The sequence below is a fragment of the Sarcophilus harrisii genome, chromosome 4 (assembly GCF_902635505.1).
Source record: "Sarcophilus harrisii chromosome 4, mSarHar1.11, whole genome shotgun sequence".
NCBI classification, from domain to species: Eukaryota; Metazoa; Chordata; class Mammalia; order Dasyuromorphia; family Dasyuridae; genus Sarcophilus; species Sarcophilus harrisii.
Genome location: NC_045429.1, coordinates 353,143,016 through 353,150,629, shown reverse-complemented (window position 1 = coordinate 353,150,629; position 7,614 = coordinate 353,143,016). Strand labels below are relative to the sequence as shown.

The window sequence follows — 7,614 nt, the reverse complement described above, 5'->3', positions numbered from 1 at the left end:
TCTTTAGTTTGGCCAATCTGTTCAGTCACAGGAGCCTGGAAAGAAAAGAAATGGGTTGGTTGGAGGGAAGTAGATAGGGGAGAGGAAAGCAACATTTCTCAAAACAAAGAAAACCATATTCCAATGTTTTCATCCATGCCAAATTGAGATCAAAATACATTTTCCTTAGAAGGGGAAAATAAGTTAGAAAATTGTTGAATGTGGAAAAGTCCTTTTAAAAACTCTTTCCAAGCTGCTAGTGCTAAAGTTTCAGGTCTTTTCAGTACCTGCTGCGAATCTTCTGTCCCCTTCTTCTCACCACCTCTTAAATCAGTATTTTCCAGTCTGGTTTAGATGATGCTGATGCAGTCAAGGATGTCTTTCAATTTTCTGTAATAATGATGATTGTGGGATACTGACAAATGAAGACAAAAGGCTGTCAGTACATCTGGTATTCCTAAATGAAGGACAGTTCGCCCTCACCTTTCAGGGAAAGCTTTCCCAAAAAGATTAGAGTTTGAACTAAGCTCAGGCCCTTTTTCATAATGTGATGCTGTGGGAGAACCCTTCATGCAATGCAATGGCACCACCCAGAGGTAGCATGGAATCTAACAGTCTTGTACTCCCACATTTTCAAGCTTCTGCTCTCACCCGCTTAAACTATGTGCTCTCATAATTTACCTGATCTTACTTAGAAAGAATCTAATAAGCTAAGTTATACTAAAAGTGAAAATGACTAATAACACATCTTATTTATTACAGGAAACAATTTGACACAAAGGAATATTTAAAATTTAGAAGAGGAAAGGATGGTGGGGCAAAAGACATAAGGCAAGACTTGCCTTCAATTAAATTCAATAAGTATTTACTAAACATCATGCTAATTGCTGGAGATAGACAAAACAAAATTTTAAACTGTCCATGCCCACAAAGAGCTTAGATTCTACTGATAAGTTTTCTTAGACCTCATTAAATCATGTCACTACCAAGCTGACTACAGACATAAATGCCCTTATAACTTCTAAGTTTGACCACTGGAGGAGGAGGAGCAACATTCTCATTTAATTTTTTTTTTTTTTTTTTTTTTTTTTTTTTTTTTTTTTTTTTTTAAAGACATGGGAGTTTTCTTTATTGTAACTTACAAAAAAATAAATACAACCATAACTAATTTTTGTGAGTAATTTTTGTGGTAACATTCTAAATTGTAGGCCATCTTTTAAAAAAGTAATTGCTATTCTGAAGTTAATTTTGTAACAGTTCTTTAACTTAGAGAAGACAGCACCTAAAGTTTAATTTGATGAAATAAAACAATTTGTAGAGTTATGAAGGGTTACCGGGCTGTTAAAAATTAGTCAAGAAGACTAAGGTCAATGTGAAAGTAGACATAAGGAAAATAATCTTGGTTATTTAGTTGTAATCCAGGAATATCCACAGAAGCATCCAATATACTTGCTGCTGCTACTTCATCCAGATGTTTGAAGACCGAGTTTAGAACCTCTCTCAAACGTTTTGTGGCCTTCTTATGGGGTTGTAAAAGCACTGCCTGAAAATTCACGGGTAGTCCATACCTTAGCACAGATTCAACAAATACTCTCAAAGCCTTCAGGTGAATCCAGGCAATAAATGCTTCACTGAAGTTCACCTTTAGCCACCGCAAAAGGGGACCATACTGTTGCTTCTTTTCAGAGAGCAATTTAGTCATCTCCTCCCTTTCAGATTTAATTTCTTTTTCATCATAGAAAAATTCACGGACAATGAACTTGTTTTCTTTGGCTTTGGCTTTGAAATCATTGATCACCTTCCGAAACATCGTGACGGTAAAGAGGCCTCCCTCATCATCCTCAGCAATCAATTTGGTTGATCGAGGTACTACCATGTCTGAGAGAGATTCATATCTTTTTTGCCACTGTGAATAATTTGGCTTTGGAACTATCACCAGGAGAGTGATGAGATACTCTGAATCAAGCACAAAATCTTCTTTGTTCACAATATCAGCTAATGTCCGAGTGAAGAGATTTCCCGTGGATTTCTTTTCCAGATTCTCCAGATTTCCTTTCAAAGTGTTGTAGGCAGCTGTTCGAGCTTTCAGATCTGTTTCTATTTGTGCCAGTTGCTTTGCTAATGTGTCCACTACGACCACAAGCGGCTGCTTGGCAGGATACTTGGCCATGTCCCATTCAAATCGGGTCACAAAAGAAGTTAAGTCAACTCCATTGGCCAACAGGTTCTCATAAACTTTGCCTTTTGTGTCTTCCATAACTTCTACTACACACTGAGCCATCTTCTTTATAAGGTGTGTGAAAGGCACTGTGATAAATGCCAAGAACGACAAGGAAAGCAGTAATAGTCCTTCCCTCAAAAAGCTTATATCAAAAGAGCAAAGGAGATGGCTTTGAAACCAACAATAACTTGCCCAGAAAAACCGAGTATAAACTTTCAGCGAAGGTATCAAGTTTCCCCAACTCATCTGAGAGACCAACAAGAGAATCCAAGGTCCCCACCAATATGATGAATCCAAAGAAGCACAAGGGCCACCAGGCTATCTAGGGAGCCCAGGTCAGAAAACAGAACAGGGCAAAGATTCAGAGCTGATCAGTAATGAGCTTCTGTATTTACAGTCTGGCTCAGTTAAGGAGAGAGACCTTGAAGTCAGGAATGGCAAATTTAGTGTTGTGGGATAGATTAGACTTGGAGGTTACTGTGTTCATCCGTTCCAGAGCCTGCAAATTCTCCTTATCTCCAGGGGCAGAAATCAGCCAAAATTCCGACGACATGTTAAGGTCTTTCCTTTTAGTCAAGGTTACTACTGGTGCAAAATGAAGGAGCCTCGCATGCCAGGGTGCGTCGGAAGGTCTAAGGGCAGAGAGACTGGAGACGCGGGGCGGACGCGAGCTCGGGTTCGGAACGATGCGAACGATCCGCCTGGGTAGCCTTGGGGTGGGAGCACCTCCGCTCCTTCGGGGAATAGCTTTGGGCACTGCTGGGACAGGACTGGGGAGTGCTGGGCTGCCTCCCGCTGCTGGCTGCCGGGGTCGCTGGAGGGCAGCTGCTACCCCCTTTGCCCAGATAAGTCCCTGGTGCGCGCGAGCCCCGGCTCCCAGGCGGTTGAGGCTCCAGCTGCTCCCCCTCATTTAATTTTTAAAAAATTTTTATTGACATTTTGTTTCTTGAATTATAGCAGTATCCCATATACAGCTCCTGTTCCACTTTCCAAAGGGTTATCCCATAAAACAAATAGTATTTTATAGAGGAAAAAAAAGTCAGTGCAACTGATCAATATACTGAAGAAGTCCAAAAATACATGCCATTTATAATACTTGAGGACTTCCCAACTCCACGAAGGAGTAGATTAGGGATGTCTAATCTTATCTCTTTGAGTCCCACTTCATCTTAATAATTTTGTTACACTTACTTTTGATATTTTGATGTCACTGTTCTTTCCATTTACACTATAGTTACTGTATGTAGTGTTTCTTGGCTCTGCTTACTTTACTCTGCATCAATTCATGGATATCTTTCCAGACTTCTTTGTATCAAACACATTTGTTATCCACCGTGTCCATTACGTTTATATACAGCTTGTTTAACTACTTCCCAATTAATGGGCATCTACTTTGTTTCCAATTCTTAGCTATCTCAAAAAAAGTATTGTTAAAAATTTCTGGAACTATGGAGATTTTTTTCTTACTAATGGCTTCCTTGGAGGGGAGGGGGCAGGGTGGTGATAATTCAAATAATGGAGTCTCTGGTTCAAAGGCTATGGATGCTTATATAATTTCACAAACATTTACTAATTATCTATGTCTAAGGCACAGTACTCAACAATGAATTGACAAAAGAGACATTAATTAACCTTAATTTTATAACAAAATACTACTGTCTACTATCTATCCCATACACAGAGAACAGAGTTACCATAGTTGGGTATTTTTTTTCATAAGTCCAGATTACTTAACCAAGCTATGTTTTTTTTTTTTTTTTTTTTTCATTTATAAGAAGGGGCAGAAAAAGGAAAAAGTTCTTAAGTTATTTTCTTTGGTACACAAGTTTCAACCAATATAGATTCCACCTGTTGTTTCTCTCTTGAAAGAAGGTAACCCAGAGACGTGAGTTCACATTTTGGTTTGAGTGAATTTTCATTTGTCTTGCCCTTTTGCTCTAGTTAACTAACCTTGGTTATAATATTAGACTTTCAGGCTAAAGAGGGGGAAAATACTTCCCTCAAGGAAAATTAAATTTGTTATAAACATTGGATATGTCATAAATCTACCACAGCCAGCTGGTAGAATATTAGGCTCAATAAAATCTTTTTAGGCTGGGCCTCTAAAATAATCAAGGATATCTTAAGGATCACAGGAATGGTATAGGATTTTGCTTAGGATCCTAATTGAGGGTCTTTCAATCATTATCCAACCTTCTGTCAACTAATTTTTGGTACAAATAAAACTTGTATTAGGGTGTTGTATATTCCATTCCAATCTGGGTATCTCCAATTTATTTGTCACAGTAATAAGAAAATTCCTTTTACTTGAGACTTTATGAAACCTGCCATCTAGAACCTTAAAGGTTTTGATAAAGAAGCATAAAGCAAAACATAATAGGTAAGCTTGCTCTCTTCAAATTATTATCAAATCTTAGAATGAGTTGAGAACTTAAAGACAATAGGACTGTCCTCATTGGGAAACATTGCCTTAAAGTTTTATGACGCGTAACAGGGTTTTGAAACATGTTGAAGACTGAAAATAGAATGTAAACTCTGTAGGGAGATCTTCTGGAGAAACTGGGAGACAGGAACAAACACCTCTATGGAATTCCAAACTATGGAACAAACTTTCACAGATACTAAAAACCCTTTCTTGGTTTATTAATTTTGCTCAGGTTTTGTGTCTCTAAACAGAAAATAGAAAAACCTAAGGATGAAAGTTGCAAGCTTGTAGGATTTTGGAATGCACTGTAATGAGCCAGCGAACTTTGAAAATACTAACAGCAAGTGCTTACTTGCAAAAAACTCTACCTAAGTTACTTCATTAGATCCCCAGAAGCATGTGAGGTAGGTGCTAACGTCTCTATTTTACAGATAAAACTGACTTGCTCAGGTTAGTGTTTTTAAAGCAGGAATTGAACTCAGATCTTTCTAAGTCACAAATCAAATGCTCTACCCACTGTATCATTCCCTTTCTACAAGTTTCAAATAAACATTTTCAAGGTCAGCTTCGCTTCAAGAACTCATGGTACACAGAGGGGATGCCAGACACCTAATCCATAATAGATGGGGCGAAACTCTGTGAAGATCACCTTCCACACATCACCCATACTTCATACCATTCTTCTTGTCCCATATTCCAACTACAAAAGACCTCATGCTTCCAGCTTAACTAATTCTACACCTAGGCAAAACCCATAGCCTGACATTTTTAAGGAAGAGTGGAGTTAGAAGTTTGAGTACCTGAGTACCAACAAAAAAGAGACTCAAGAATAAGTTATTCTCCACAAAGTAAAAAAACCGAGTTGACACCTTTTCATTTAGTTCATGGTTTTGCTACAGGTTGTCAGTGACAAAGTGCTTGAGTTAGGAAAACTAAAAGAGAGGATCCATTAACAGGAAAGATGGATTTTTTTTCTTTTTTTAAAGGAACCTTTGAGTCTCTTCTTTCCTGTACTGTGATCTTCATATTTCAATAGCAGAATCGTTAAACAGCAAATCACTTGAAAAGCTGTTTCTGTATGATTAAAACTGACTTTCAAAAGGACAACCCAATCTACCTGACTCCTTCCTGCTAATAGACTTGTGAATCTCATTCATACAAAGCCAGGGCTAAGAGAATGGGAAATCTCTATGTAACTGATCACTGATTGTATAACACCTATCACTATCTTTTATTGCCCTCTTCCTCTGCTTTCTGTTTAAACTTCCAAGTCAGAGAAAAACCAAGGCCAAAGCTCTTAAAAACAAGTGTGTACTATGATTGTTATGGCACCAAAAGTTTCCCTTCAGTGTGTTCTCTCCCCCACAAGCAGAACTGGGAAGAAGAGAGGGGAAATACAGAAACTATGTGTCAGCTATTGTTAAAACTGAGAAGGCTCAGGTCTGTGCAAAAATCTAAAGTTATTTTACACTGAATAACTAAACTCTGTTTTTGATATGGCATTCAGTTTACCGAACCCTGAACCTGTGTTTTCCCTACTTTCCCACTCTCAAGTCAAAGGTATGCATGCACGCACTTCATATCTCTCTTTTGAGCCAATCAGGGTTAAGTGATTTGCTCAGGGTCACACAACTGGTGCTGGGTCTTCTTGACTCCAGGGCCATTGCTCAATCCGCAAAGTCACCTTGCTTCCCCTTAGAACTTCATTTTATGCTGCTGCCATATGCATTCAACCCCAAGAACATATTCACTGTTATTAGAAACATTTGTTCTCTTTGGGAGTAAGGTGGCTCAAAGGATAGAGCACTGGGCCTGGAGAAGTCCTAAGTTCAAAGCCAACCTCAGACACAAGCTGTGTGACTCTGGGTAAGTCACTTAACTTCTGCCTCAATTTCCCCAACAGGTAATAACAGCACCTACCTTGCAGGTTTGCTGTGAGAACCAAAGTAGATAAATCACTGTAAAACATTTAGCCTAGTGCCTGGCACACAATCAGCACTATATAAATGCTTATTACTTTCCTTTTTTTCCCCCTCAATCAGCAGTCTTTAGCTTTTGCTCTCCAATTAAAGATAGTTTAAAGTTAATTAAAATGTGAACAGTAAGAAGAGACAGACACTAGATTTAAATGGAATTCCCAGTTAAAGAAACTACCTCTACCTTTATAGTCGACTAGGAAACTGAGAAGTGAAGTGACTTGGCCAAAGGCACACAGTCTGTGTGTCAGTGGCAGGATTTGAACCCTGACCTCCAGGCCAGCAGTAGTCTCTGGTTTACTGAGACAGCCTAGATCTCTTTCCACTACCACACACAGCTTTGGAACAGTAGAAGTTCAGGCCCCCAACCCAAACCAGACAATCACAACTAAATTGGAAACAGATACTATGAATGCAGGAACACTCTATTTATTAGGTCAATCATTTTTAGCAATACAATTACAGAATATCACAATGCTGGTTACAAACATACTCAATATGGTTTGATGGTTACAAATAATGTTGGGCACTACAAGTCTGTGCGAAGTATATGAAAGATTATTCTTGACACAACAAAGAATTGTCTTCAAAATCTAGTAATGACCTAGGTATGTCTATATAAATTACTGTGGCACTATTAGTAGGGATTCTCACATAAAGATATTTTAAGTAAGTTGCTTTTAATAGTCAAGCAATTACTTTATTTTTTTTTTAAAAGAATCCCATTAAATTAAAATCCCCTGTAGCATAAAGTATAAAAATAGTACTGAACCTGGTAATAGTTAATAAATGTAGCATTCATTCACACCATGAAAATAGAACTAAACTGTAAAGTTTTAGTTACCATGGCAACATAGCTTCCTTAAGAGGAATGTACATAAATGAAAAATGTTACACAAATGGTACCTGCAACAGTTATTTAGTGATCCAACACTTAACTTGTGCACCACAAACCAAGTTTTCTAGATATCTATATATATAGTATATATATATATATATATATATATATATAT

The 7,614-nt window shown here is 37.9% G+C and overlaps 1 pseudogene; it reads right to left on the bottom strand.

Moving 5' to 3' along the window:
• Positions 1-1,174: 1,174 nt before the first annotated feature.
• Positions 1,175-7,614, bottom strand: LOC116423631 (annotated as a pseudogene).